The 13,862-nt window shown below is 33.9% G+C and overlaps 1 long non-coding RNA gene across 1 annotated transcript; it reads right to left on the bottom strand.

Moving 5' to 3' along the window:
- Window positions 1-760: 760 nt before the first annotated feature.
- LOC129743841 (uncharacterized) lies at window positions 761-1,114 on the bottom strand. Its single transcript, XR_008736699.1, has 2 exons — window positions 975-1,114; window positions 761-909 (listed from the first exon to the last, which is right to left on the bottom strand). It is a non-coding gene; the product is annotated as an uncharacterized LOC129743841 (long non-coding RNA).
- Window positions 1,115-13,862: the final 12,748 nt, after the last annotated feature.

The raw sequence follows: 13,862 nt of genomic DNA, 5'->3' as shown, positions 1-13,862 counted from the left end.
ATTAAAACCGTGAAATATGATATATTGTTCGTGTAGATTTTAAATATTGTTAATAAATTTTGACAAAATCGGTCATTACAATGATATCCAAATTTTTTTATTTTTTTCAAAGTTTATTGTTATTTTGCGTTAATTTCATTAGGATGCTTCTGTTATTTTCTTTTTCTTATTCATATAACGTTTGAACTCGAGAAACGCTGACTGGGCTCACTAATTCATTGAGGCCAAAAGCTATTTATTAACAAATAAAGTCAAGAATAGTGTGACATACATTTTTTCACTTGATACGGTTTTTGTTAACATGTTTTCTCAATTTATGTTACTTATTGACTGGTTTTGGCGGGAAAAAACATTCAAATAATTTCTCAAACAGAAACACACGCAGAAAAATATATTTTAGAAACAATAAGATTTCGGCCAAAAATAATAAAATTTTTGGTTGGGAAAAGGCACAAATATATTTTTGGTAACCCTGATTAAAAATATCGATTTAATTTAAACTTATCGTTTAATTGGAAATAAAAATACACCCTTTTTAAAAATGAATCAAAATTTCTATCGAAATAAATATTTTTTTGGGTAAAACGCATAAAATTTTCTGGAATCAAGAGAATGAGAAACCAAATCAAAATAACAACAGTTTCAAGGTTTGAAATAGTTTTATTTTAAATTAAAATGAAAAGCAGATGAATTTGGTTTCAAATTTATTTTAAATAGTAAGGATTTTCATAAAAGTTTATTAAAAAAAAACCACCAAAAATAACATTTTGTTACTTTATTTACTTCGGTTTTCACTTATATTCTTCCGATGGACATCCACTCTGGAGTTTTGCCTGCTTCGACTTGCACGAAAGATGGGAGGGAAATGCAAAAAACCCATCTCTTAGAGTTGGCCTGCCGTTCATTTTCCTGAAAACAAATTGTTATAAAAATTATAAATCTACAATAAATCTCAAATCTCTTGAATATCTCACCTTAATCGAAGTATAAGGATCCATAAGGAATGAATCCAACGCTCCTTTGGGAACTCCGGGCCAGACCCCCAGCACAAAGAACTCAAGCTCCGTTCCTCTTTCAATTTACAAAGAATATTTTTCCACGCACTTTTTTTTTCTTTTTTTTTACTTATCGTTTAAAAGTTACACGGTCATTGAAAACAATTCTTTTTCGTTTTAAAACAAACCAGATTTCAAATAAAAGTAGCAAAAAATGTGAGTGTACGAATAACAATATTTTTCGTTTATTTGAATTCAGCTTTTTTCTGAAAAGTATTGAAAAATCTGAATTAATAGTATAAAATTAAACAACAATACGTTTTGTTGAAACCAATCCCCGTTCTTTTTCTGCGTGCAATTATTACACCCTATGCTACCCAAACATGTGTGAAAATAATCATCACTGGCTAAAGTTTTCTCACAGTGAACCCTAAACGTCAAAATCGGTCTGTCGTATAATTTGAAATCCTGTTCCAAATAAGGCATTTCCCCACTTGTCAGACGAACAGCTGATTCCTCATGTTTACATTTTCTCGGCATATCGTCGTAGGGTAAACATAACAACAACATTACGTATGTTCAATGACCAGATAGTAACGATATGAAATTGGCAATGCAATTGTAGTGGTTTTGCAAGCGCACCTTGGTGAGGAGCATATAAATTCTTTGTTTAATGATTTGTAAATTCATAACAAGTTGAGAGATGAAGGTTTTTTGATGCTTTTAATTAAAGAAGTTTTTAAAGGAAAGCATTGAACAGTGCTTATCATCAAAGATCAAAATGGCGACCAGTTGGTGTTTACATTTTTCAAAACAAAAACAAAAAGCTACCCTACCACAATCTGTCTCAAGCCTCGTCCACACTCGGCAACTTGAAGTGCGATTTCGGTTGATGAGACTTGTTTATGTTTACATTTTGGTTGCTGAAAGTCTCCCATACTTGTCGGGAGACTTGAGACATGCATCTTTTCGTCTAGTTAAAAATGTAAACATAAACAAGTCTAAGCAACCGAAATCGTAGTCCAAGTTGCCTAGTGTGGACTAGGCTTCAGGAAATACTCTATTTGCATGAATTTGGAACAAAGGCGTATAAGGGCTGTCCCAACGGTAGATGCAAAACACGGTTTTCGACCACGCTAAAACATTTCGGCTGGCACCGGTGGCGTAAATTGCTGTTTTAGCACAGTTATCGATTTCAAAATTCCCAACAGTTATACGCCTTTGTTCCAAATTCATGAAAATTTGGAACAGGATTTCAAAATATACGACAGACCGATTTAGTTCACGGTGAGAAAATTTTAGCGAACAATGATTTCTTTCACACATGTTTGGGTAACATTGGGTGTGATAGTTTCTATAATAGTTTCTTTTTGAGATATTATTTGAATGTTTTTTTTTCACTTCAACCACCCTATACGTAACATAAATTGAGAATAGATGTTAATAAAAACCATATCAAGTATAAATAATAGATGTCAAATTATTTTCGATTTTATAAATAAACTAGCTGACCCGGTGTGCTTTGCTACACCCTTTAAAATCAAATGATATTTTCAAAAATTATTTAAATTTTTATTGTGTTATTGGCATTATTTTATATCAAATTATAACATAATTTCTAAGCACCCGCTGGAGTTTAGAATTGCAATACAAAGATAAATTAAACAAATATTCTAAATCTTGCTCTAAAAATTTGTGTTAAAGATCTGATAATTTGAATCTGTCTGGAGGGTCTCAAATTAATAAAACGCAAACAATCTAACTTATAAAATATGGTTGCTTTTTTTATATGTTCTGGATTTATGCTAAAAAATTGATAAGAGAGTCCCTCCCCTGTCCTTACCTTCACCCCCTGCTTAATGGAGGTCGTGATTTTTAATAATCAGACCTATTTTTTTTTTCGTTTCCAAAAATCCTCTTATATCAAATTGGTTGATAAGGTTTTAGGCTTTATATCAAAACGTATATGGAGCCTTCTCCTTTCTTCCCCTCTCTACACTGTAAAGCGTAATGATCTATAACAATCGTAGAAACATATCTCGTAACCAAGTTCCTTTCCATGCCATATTTGTTTCCATTTGTTGGCTTCGTTAACATAAATTGGGAACTTATATTTACACTATTGTATTGGGCTCACCTCCCTCTTCTTATGTACCTACTCACTGAAAGGAGGATGGTGTGTCAGATAATCATAGAATCAAAGGAAGGAGTGAAGGATATCAAATATTCATAGAAGCATTTCTCGTACCCAAATATCGTTCCATGCCAAATTTGGTTACATTTGCTGTTGTAGTTTTTGAGTTATGCTGTAAAAATTGTATGACACTCTCCTCCCTCTTCCCCCTTTCCTCCCCCCTGGAAGAAGGAAGGGGTCTCAAACAATCATTAGAAAATGTCACGTACCCAAATACCCGTCCATGCCAAATTTGGTTCCATTTGTCTAATTAGTTTTTGAGTTATGTAAAAAATTATAAAAGAGGCCCCTCCCCCCTTTGTTTCTCCCTACTGGAAAGAAGGATGGGTCTCAAATAATCATAGAAATATTTTTCGTATCCATATACCCTCCCATGCCAAATTTGGTTCCATTTGCTTTATTTGTTTTTGAGTTATGTAAAAAAAATATGAAAGAGGCCCCTCCCCTTTCTATTGGAAAGAGGGAGGGCTCTCAAATAATCATTGAAATATTTTTCGTATCCAAATACCTTCCCATCCAAAATTTGGTTCCAATAACTTGATTAGTTTTCGAGTTATATAAAAAATTGTAAGGTAGCCCCCCTCCCTCCTTCCTATCACCCCACTGAGAGGAGGGAGGGGTACCTAATATTCATAGAAATATTCTTCGTTCCCAAATACCACCCCATGCTAATTTGGATACCATTTGCTGGATGGGTGCTCGAGTTATGCAAAAAATTGTCTTTTGTCTGGGAGGCCCCTCCCTCCCTTATTGAGAGAGGGAGGGGTCTCAAACCATAATAGGAACCTTCCCCTGCCTCCAATACCCCCACTTGCCAAGTTTCACGCAAATCGGTTCAGTAGTTTCCGAGTCTATAGGGAACAGACAGACAGACAGACAGACAGACAGACAGACAGACAGACAGAAATTCATTTTTATATATATAGATAAGAAACTTTTCATTAGGGCTCGACGAATTAGTTAATCCAGTCAGCGTTCTAAAATTTGAAAAAAATAAACGAAAAGAAAACTTTAATACTTTTTCGATGAGGTAAAATAAATGTTTATTGTTATTGTTAATATTGAGAGATTTTTAGTTTCGTATGGATTGCTCGGAGTTTTCGTCAATATCAGCATATTTTTCTGTATCCATACATAAATTTGCAAATAGTGAAACAAGTTTTTGTCAAACAAAAATGTCGGCCAATCAAGGGAAAATTTCCTTTGACTTTGGGATAAACATTTCTCGTTTCCTTATCAATGTCAGCAATAACTTGAAAAAAAAAATGCTCTTTCATTTCATTTTAACAAAACTTTATTCCATTGATTCAAAGCAATTTGATTGAATTAATTGAAGAATTGTTTCAATTGACCTTTTTCCCTCGTTGTGTAGTCATTTTTGCTTTTAAATTAATGAAATCCTGGTAGAATAGTTGAAATCATTGTTCTGTCAAAAAGAATATTCGTAGAATTAATTTTAAGACAATTAACCGTGAAACTCAAAACTTATGCAATTTTTCTAATAAAATGGGTTTTTTCTTCTCAATTATTGAGTGTCTGCAATGAAAGTGTTTCCGTTTTAAATTTGCTCCTACACCGGTGGGGAGTGGGTGTTTTAGCCGATTCTAAAATTTCAAATTTTGCTAAAACTGGTATACTTAAAACCAATATTTACGCCTGAACCGTTGCAGGTGCTCTAACTGTTGGGAATTTTGAAATCGATAACTGTGCTAAAACAGCAATTTACGCCACCGGTGCCAGCCGGATTGTTTTAGCGTGGTCGAAAACCGTGTTTTGCATCTACCGTTGGGACAGCCCTAACTCACCAACAATATTTGGGGTCCGTTACAAGGGGTCCGTTACCACTGGTTTGGGATAGGTTTGACTCACCAAACTCTCTTCCGACTGTTCGAAACAAATTTAGAATTATGAAAAGGAACCAGTATCCTTCTCATGATTCCATATTTGCCGAGATACTCCGGCTGGCTTGAACCCACAATCCATTGTATATCAGTCTTTCGTTCGCTTGGTGACCTATCCAACCCCCCACGAATCCCCTTGAATAGAGTTAAGCTATTTTAAATACAATAATATAAAACATTTTAAACATCTTACCTTTTTACCATTTTAAAAGGATACTTATTTTCCAACCATAAAAGGCATCGGGAATATTTAAAGGGTTTGACTGGTCGCAGCATGCCGAAATTGCTGTAGCAATCGTCCAAACATATTTTTTTCCTACACCAGCATTAGTTCACCAGTTTATTTTGAAAATAACAAAATATTATAGCAATTTTAATATTCATGCTTCTAACTTGATGTCTTCATTAAGTAGCATCCAAGGATTTGGACTAACAAAAACTTTTCACTAAATGTGCAAAAATGGAACCACAACCCCTCGTTTCTTTCATCCGTTTTTGGGAAGCAGGATACGAATTTCAACCAGGTGAACATGAGCTTCGTTCAACCGTTGGTAAAAATCGGTTTCAACTGGTTTCTGTCAACTGATAGATGTTCAACGAGCCAATGTTTTGGTCGAAACTAGTCAGGTCGTTGTTCAATGGAGCAAGTTGAAACTAGTCGAAACCAATCCAGCTCGGCAGTAGGATTAGTTTCGACTTGGTAGAAATCGGTTGAAGTCAATTGGAAAGAGACAGGTGATCAACTGTCAATCCATTTCTACTTGTTTCGACCCGTTTCTACTAGACTTCATTGAACAGACATATGATGTGTGTTCAATGGAAGTTAGTCGAAACAGGTTGAAATAGGTCGAAACAAGAAGGAATGGATTTTGACAGTTGGTAATCTGTCTCTTTCCAATTGACTTCGACCGATTTCAACCAGGTCGTCCGTTGAACATACTTAGGTCGAATTCACAGTGAGCGCGGTGCGAAGTGCGAAGCGAATTTCCAATTCGCGCGAAAAACCGCTTCTCATTGAAACACGTTGAAAAAAACATCGACCGGCCACAGTGCAAGCGAATTTTCGTGCGAAGACCCGGCTGGATCGCGCGAATTCATTCTGTTCATCTGGACATACACTGAAAATATTCTCTCGGAAATGTTTTATCGTAAAATGATTTATCAAAAAAATATTTTTCAAAAGTTTATTTATTTAATTATCATTGCCGTTTCTGTGTTAGTAATAAAAAATGTACGGTTTTTTAGCGCGGATTTTCGAAAAAAAAAAACGCGGTTTCAGTCTTTATCAATTGAAACAAATTCTAACTGGCAATAAACGACCGGTGGCATGGAAGCCCCACAATATGTGTATAGGGCGAAGGGGCTGAACGGATAGAAGTTGGAATTTGTTATCCGACGCCATCTTGAAATCCAATATGGCCCCTTCCACTCAACTTTCAAATGCTGGAAGTGACTAAAAGCAGATGAAACTCTTACAATATGGGTATTGGATGAAAGTACTCAATAAGTAGAAGTCGAATTTGGCTGTCCGACGCCATTTTGAAATAAAAGATGGCGGTTCCCGCTTAATTCAAAATGCAATAAAGAACTGAAAATCGTATGGCCATCCACAATATAAGAAATGAGTGAAAGGGATAAAAAATTTGATGAAAAATTACTGACAAAAATTTAACAAAATTTAAAAAAGCATGAAATGAATAAACAAAAATATGACAAGTGTTATAAAACTAAAGTAATATTGACAAAAATATAACAAAACTGTGGGAAAATATGAATAACTATTACTAAAATTAAAAAATATGACAAAAAAAATAGAGACAAATGACAAAACTTTGAATAAAACACGACAAATGTGGTAAAATAATTATGCCAAAAATATGACAAATTTAAAAAAAATAGACAAAAATATGAGGAAAAATTCACAGAAATAGCAGCAAAACTATGACAAATGAGAAAAATAATGTATGGCAAAATTATAATCAAAATTTGACAATATGACCTGACAGAACTAATATAAGGACCAATATTTGTCAACAAATTTACAAAAATGACAAAATAATAACAACAAATTTACAATAAAATCACAAAAATCTGACAAAAAATAAACACAAAATTAAAAAAAAATGACATAATGTTGAATATGTTAAAAATGTAACTCAGTTGGCAAGTTAGTTCCCTCCTAAGCCAATGTCCGTGAGTTCAAATACAAGAGTAATCATCGAATGCAGTTGTACTGGGTAAGACTTTCAGCACTGACCACACTGACTTGACTCTAAAATATTTAATAAATTGATTGCTATTCAATTAATATTTTATAATAACAACTAAATGAAGTCACCAGTAACTTAAAGTTGATAAGAAATAAAACACCTAAAATATGCCTCCACTTCCACTAGTGGCTAAGAATCGAATGACCCATTTATTCTTTCGAATAGATAGAGCGATCAACGCTCTCTCTAATTTTGCATATAATCTTCGGATACAATTCAGTTCGCATAATTCGTTTTATATAAAAAGTAGGATACTACAGACTCTTAGAACAAAAATTCAACCATTTTCTGTCTAATTTTTTGTTGTCAGATTTTGCAGGTTCGCAATACCGACGGCAGGTGGCGAACCTGAAAAATTTGACAAAAAATGCCCTGTAGGAAAAATGGTCCTGTTTAGCCCGATTTTATCGTAGAAATTGCGTGTTTTATTTTTAAAGTTGGGTGGCATTTCCTAACTGGCGAAGCATTTCTTCAAATCGATCCATGCGCACTCTGGAATCGACATTGCGTACTGTTGGAAAAATGATTTTTTTTTGTTTTTTTTTCTGGAAAACTTATCCAGAAAACGAAATCGAGTGTCCAGTCAGTATGGTCAGTGCTTTCAGTATGAAGAGAAGATGTTAAAACGACTAAAATCGAACGAAAAAAGACAAAACTCACAATCAAATGAACAAAAAATCTGACAGAACTATGACAAAAATACGAAAAATGAAAACATGACAAAATTATTACAAAAATTAAAATAAAATGACAAAAATCTTACAGTACTATAACAACCTTTGTCAACTGTTTGTCATAATTTTGTTTTCTTATCGTTGTTTTGTTTAATTTTTATCATATTTTTTCATAGCTTTGTTACATATATATTTATTACATTTGTAAGATTTTTTTCATAGTATCGCCAGATTTTGTGAAAAAAATCTTACAAATCTTTTTTTCATAGTATCGCCAGATTTATGTAATGAGAGAACTAAGCAAGCCTTGGTCGAGTGCGGTGTTGTTTTTTTTTCGCCTGTGCTAATTTTTGCTTTTGAGTGTCCGAAAAAATGAAAATTTTGAAATTTCGTTTATTGTAGGAGTGAAAATACATATATATCAGAAAGTTTTTCGTGTTCGCGTTGAAATACTACCTAGCAGGACATGTGTTTTAGTTTTCAAATTCACTGGAAATGCTATAATTGTGTGCTCGTGATGGGTTTACAGAAATGTGGTTCTCGTTCGTGTTTTCCGATGTTGTCCTGTTTTTACCCCTGTGTTTCTTTTGTAATTGGCGAAATATTGTTCCGAAAAGTTTACTGATGCGGCCGCATTGAAGAATAGTTTAAAGTGATTTTTAACAAAATGAAAAATTCGAAAGCGATTGAGAGATTCTTTTTCTTGAGCTTGTTTATCGATTGTAAATTGTTAATGAAATATTCGCGGAGTATTCAGGAAAGTCTTGTTATAAAATTCAAGCAAGGAGCAATATGAATCAGTTTTTGCGAAGTCTGAAAAAAAAAACTTGTATCGGATTGTTAATTTCAAACCATGTTGTGCTCGTCGTCTTGGTTTTGTGGTGCTGTTTTATCATGCTTGCTAAACGGCTTGCCTTGCTGGGATGCAGTTTGCTGTTCGGTTGCCTTTGCGCACCCAATGCAAAGCTAAGTATTTTGTTTTAATTATTTTTTTCCACATACTAAAAAATATCAGGAAAATTATGCCTAGTAAGCATTTGTTTAAGTTTGCAAAAATCTGAGTTAAAATGTTATTTGAATCAATATCTACCTTAATAAAAGGAAGTACACAGACGACGAAGATACCATATAGATAACGATATATAGCGCTGTTTTATTTTTCTTTACCTCTATACTTTGCTTTGAATTTGAAGTTTTGATTTTAATTGGTAAACCCAATAGTTGCTGATTTTATGAAACTTTTTTCCAGTCATCAATTTTGAACAAAATTGTATATGCATACGAATAATGTAATATAAAAAAGAAATGTTGATCCTTGCAGACTATTGAATGGTAAAGTAAAAGTATGAAAAACTTCTGCTTTTCTCCACTAAACTTTTCGAAACAGTTTATTTCGAAAGATTTAGTGATTGCACTAATCATTATTTCCTATTTTTTTCAAATTTCGTTTCAAGAGCGAGAAAAGGCGCTATAACCAAGGTCCATAGAAATTCTAAACTTTTAATGGCATTTATTATTGATTAAAAACCTATTTAACTAAATGTAAATTTAATTTTTTTTAAATTACTGAAAAAAAAATAATATATTCTACAAAGAAAATTAAAGTTTTCACTGATTTGTGGTTTGAAAGAATTAGAGATGTTTTCGAAAATTTCCGTTGCAGAAAAATTACTAAATGAAATACATATCAATTGATAAGATAACCTTTCAAAAATATATTTATTGCAAGGATACTTTGGTTTTCTTCATCATATTTTTATTATTTCAGATTAAATATGTTTTTAATAAACTTAACTTTCTATTTATTTACTATTGATGAAAAAGACTTCTAAAATGTGAGGCACAAAATAGCATAGAATCAAAGAGTTTTCAGAAATGCAATATTCATAGAAAAACAATTTGGAAAAAAATTGTGTCATTTTAAGTTACTTTCCGTCTTCAACCATTAAAGCCCATTCGTAAACTCTTTGGTTCAACAGGGATCATGTATAGGAAAAAGAGCTAGTTTATCAAGGAAGAAATTTGGATGGTATTGATTTGCCTTCAATATTTTACTCGATCCATTTTATTTGGACGTTTATAAAATGCCTCAGAGAAATAGGAGTTTCCTTAGGAAATGTCTAGGAGCATAGAAGGTGTAGGAAACTCATGATCGCACCATTTACCAAAATGGATCCTGATCTTCACCTTTCACCAACTAACACAACCCCTTCCTTGGATACTTGAACATGGATTCGCAGACGTATAGACGGTTTCCATAGTTTGTGATACTAGCTTAAATCTGGTTCTGACTATTCCAATTTTTTTTTGGAGTGCAGTACCGAGAGGTTGCTGGTTGAACTTAAAGAGTATCTTATTAACAATCCTTCCTTTTTCCCCATTGACTACTAGGACGTGGCCGGCGCTGTTATTAATCATATAAAAAGGGAGAGCATCAGTTTTGTACAATGAGAATGACTGCTAATCCCAAGCACCATTCTTTTGGACTTTGTGCAAAATTGATGGCCTCGATTAATCACGGAGTAGCAACCATTGGCGATGTGGAACTTGTTCTGCTTAGCCACGCCAGCGATCATGGAATTCGAAATGTATAGTTTGAAAACAAATGTAAAAAATACGAAGTTCCTCTAGAATCGTTTAAAAAAAACCTGTAAATGAAGCATTTGGAGTTCAATGATTTAAGGTGGATATGAGTAGTCAACCAAGCTAAGCTAAGCTAAGCTAAGTATCGCCAGATTTATGTAATTTTATTGCAAAATTTTGTCATATTTGTAAATTTTGATAAGTTATTATATTTTTCATATTATTATTTCAATTTTCATATTTTCCATAATGTTGTCAAGTATTTGTTAAAGTTTTTATTTCGAGTTTTGGAATTATTGTTAATTTTTTGTTATTATTTAGTCAACTTTATTAATTTTTGTCAGATTTTTTTAAAATTTGGTCAAGGCTTTGCCATTTTATTGTCAAATTTATCATAGATTTGGTATATTTTTATCAAATTGTAATATTTGTGTCACCTTTGTCATATTTCTATCAAAGTTTTGTCAGCGTTTCGTAATATTTGTTGTTATTATATTGTAATTTTTTTTTTATTATTTTGTCCTAGTTTTGGTAGATTTTTTTTCTTGCGATTTTAAGTCATTTAAAATATTCAAAAGTTGAGCGAAAGCTGCCGTATTGGATTTTGAAATGGCGTTTCATAGCGTCAGACTGCAAATTTCGACTTTTTCTAATTGATTCTTCTCACCTAATATCCATATTATGCTTGTTTTATGCGATTTTCAGTCATTTAAAGCATGTTGGTGTTAGGCTGAAGCCGTCATACAGGATTTGGGTGTCAAAAATCTATTCTCCGACGTACTCATAAAGTCCAGGCAATTCATGACCTTAAGATTCCTTTTCATAATCCCCGCGGTCCTAGAACGCGCAAGGTTTTTTCGCGGTTTTCCGAAGTTGACGTGGTTTTTCGGAATTAACGCGGATTATTTTTTTTTGGCGCGGTACGTATCGCTCGCTCACAGTTTTGATTCTGAAAATTAATTTGCAAAGATTTTTTCACAAGTGATTAATTTTTGCAAAACAGAAGGTTTTTTTTTCAGTGTTGAACCGCTTCGCAATTCGCGTACACTGTGGCCGGCCTTCAAAAATGAACTTGCGAAATTCATCCGGTGAATGAATATTTCGCTTCGCAGTTCGCTTCGCGCTCACTGTGTTCGTACCCTTACACCAATACTAATGCGTGTTTTGTGCGTTTTGCACACGAATTTCTAGACAGACCGAAACAGATCACGCGAAAATTCAGACGCGTATCGTAACGGGCTAGAAAACAAGCTTATATGCATGGAATCCTTAAATGTATTAAAAAAAAAATTTCGTAATATTAAATGAGACTGAACAAGCGATGATGGGACAATCTGAATTTATTGCAGAGTTCTGCGACATTTTGGCGGTTTGCTTTTTGTGGACGTGTTCACATTAGTAGACCATCTTGGTCTTAGCCGTCCGCAAACAAAAGATGAATAACAAAAATTGCGTGGACTTGTTTCAAACGCATTCGTGAGGTAAAACCATTAAATTTCTTATAAATAAGTACTGTGTTCAATGAAAGTTGGTCGAAGCAGGTTGAAATAGGTCGAAACAAGTAGGAATGGATTTTGACAGTTGATAATCTGTCTCTTTCTAATTGACTTCGATCGATTTCAACCAGGTCGTCCGTTGAACATACTTACACCAATTCTAATGCGTGTTTTGTGTGTTTTACACACGAATTTCTAAACAGACCGAAACAGATCACGGGAAAATTTAATTTAGGTTAACAAATTCTTAAATCAAACTCTTTTCACACAAATTTTTCGAGGCCGAAAATTAGCAAAATTTTGCTCAAATTTGACCAGCTAGAGTTTTAGCAATCAATAAAGCAATATTTTTTAACTAATATTTGAGCAAACAATTAAAAAGTTAGCCGCTGCAATTTTTACTAATATTTTTAGCAAAGCCCGGAGGAAAAGATAGCTCGTTAGATCTGAAATTTCAAAATTTATTTTTTTTTTAATGGGGGAATGTTTGATTTATCATTAGAATACACAAATAACTTCATTTTAATTTTATTTTATTTTTTTTTAAACATCATTTTAAACACTTTTTTTTTTATAAGTTCCATTCCTTCCTTCCGGCGAGTGAACTGCCAAATGACCAATCCTATTCCACGATCGCACCGGGGTTGTTCCGGTAGCAGCGGATTCAAATTTCAACTGTTCGTTTCCGGACTGTTGCAAAAAAACCCGTCATTTTTGCCATCGGTTGCAACCTGGAAAGAAAAAAAAACAATTCACTCGATTAAAACTCGGAAAATCTGTACACTTTTGAATCGGACCTTACCTGTAAGCATCCGGTGTTGATTCAGCTACCATTTCGTCATGGAGTTGGCGGTCACCACAAGCACCACCAGCAACGAACATCCGCACTTAATCGCCACCGACCGCCGACTGAATCCAAACATCCAGAGCACTTGACGATAATGAAATGGCGAAAACAAAACAATAACGTGCTCTCTGTCTGACACACACGCTGCATGTGTGTTAATGTGGTAGAAATGAATCCTGCTTTCGAGCTGGATCGGTTTCGACTAGTTTCGATCGATTTCAACTTGCTCCGTTGAACAACGACCAGATCTGTTTCGACCAAAACATGAGCCTATTGAACAACGACCACTTGACAGAAACTAGTTGAAACCAATCGCTACTTACGATTGAACGAAGCTATGGAGTAACTTATCAATAAGCCTTACCCATGGATCTGATTTTCGTGACCCGAAACACTCTCAGCACTTTAAGTTCACAATATTCCAATGGTATTCACTTAAATCACTTTATTTTGAAACATAAGATTTTAATTTTTCAGAGCAAACAAAAAAAACATGCTCTTCGTTTTCTGTCCAGATTCTACACCTGTACAAAGAATAATCCGAAATGTGCCTCCAGATAGGTGTGGTCTGGATTCTAGCTTTTCGATGGTCGAATTCTCACTTGCTCTCCTTTCTTGCAACAATTCAGCTCCGGGAATTGATAAAATAAAATTTAACTTGTTGAAAAACCTTCCGGATGCCGCAAAATTTCGCATGTTAAATTTATTTAATCAATTCTTGGAGCACAACATCGTTCCCCAAGAGTGGAGACAAGTGAGAGTAATTGCTATCCAAAAGCCGGGAAAACCAGCGTCTGATCCCAATTCGTACCGTCCAATAGCGATGTTGTCTTGTATACGCAAATTGATGGAGAAAATGATTTTGTTTCGTTTGGATAAATGGGTAGAAACAAATGGTCTCC

Source organism: Uranotaenia lowii, chromosome 1 (assembly GCF_029784155.1).
Source record: "Uranotaenia lowii strain MFRU-FL chromosome 1, ASM2978415v1, whole genome shotgun sequence".
Lineage (NCBI taxonomy): Eukaryota > Metazoa > Arthropoda > Insecta > Diptera > Culicidae > Uranotaenia > Uranotaenia lowii.
The sequence above is the reverse complement of the archived record's forward strand: the minus strand, read 5'-3'. Positions and strand labels throughout refer to the sequence as shown.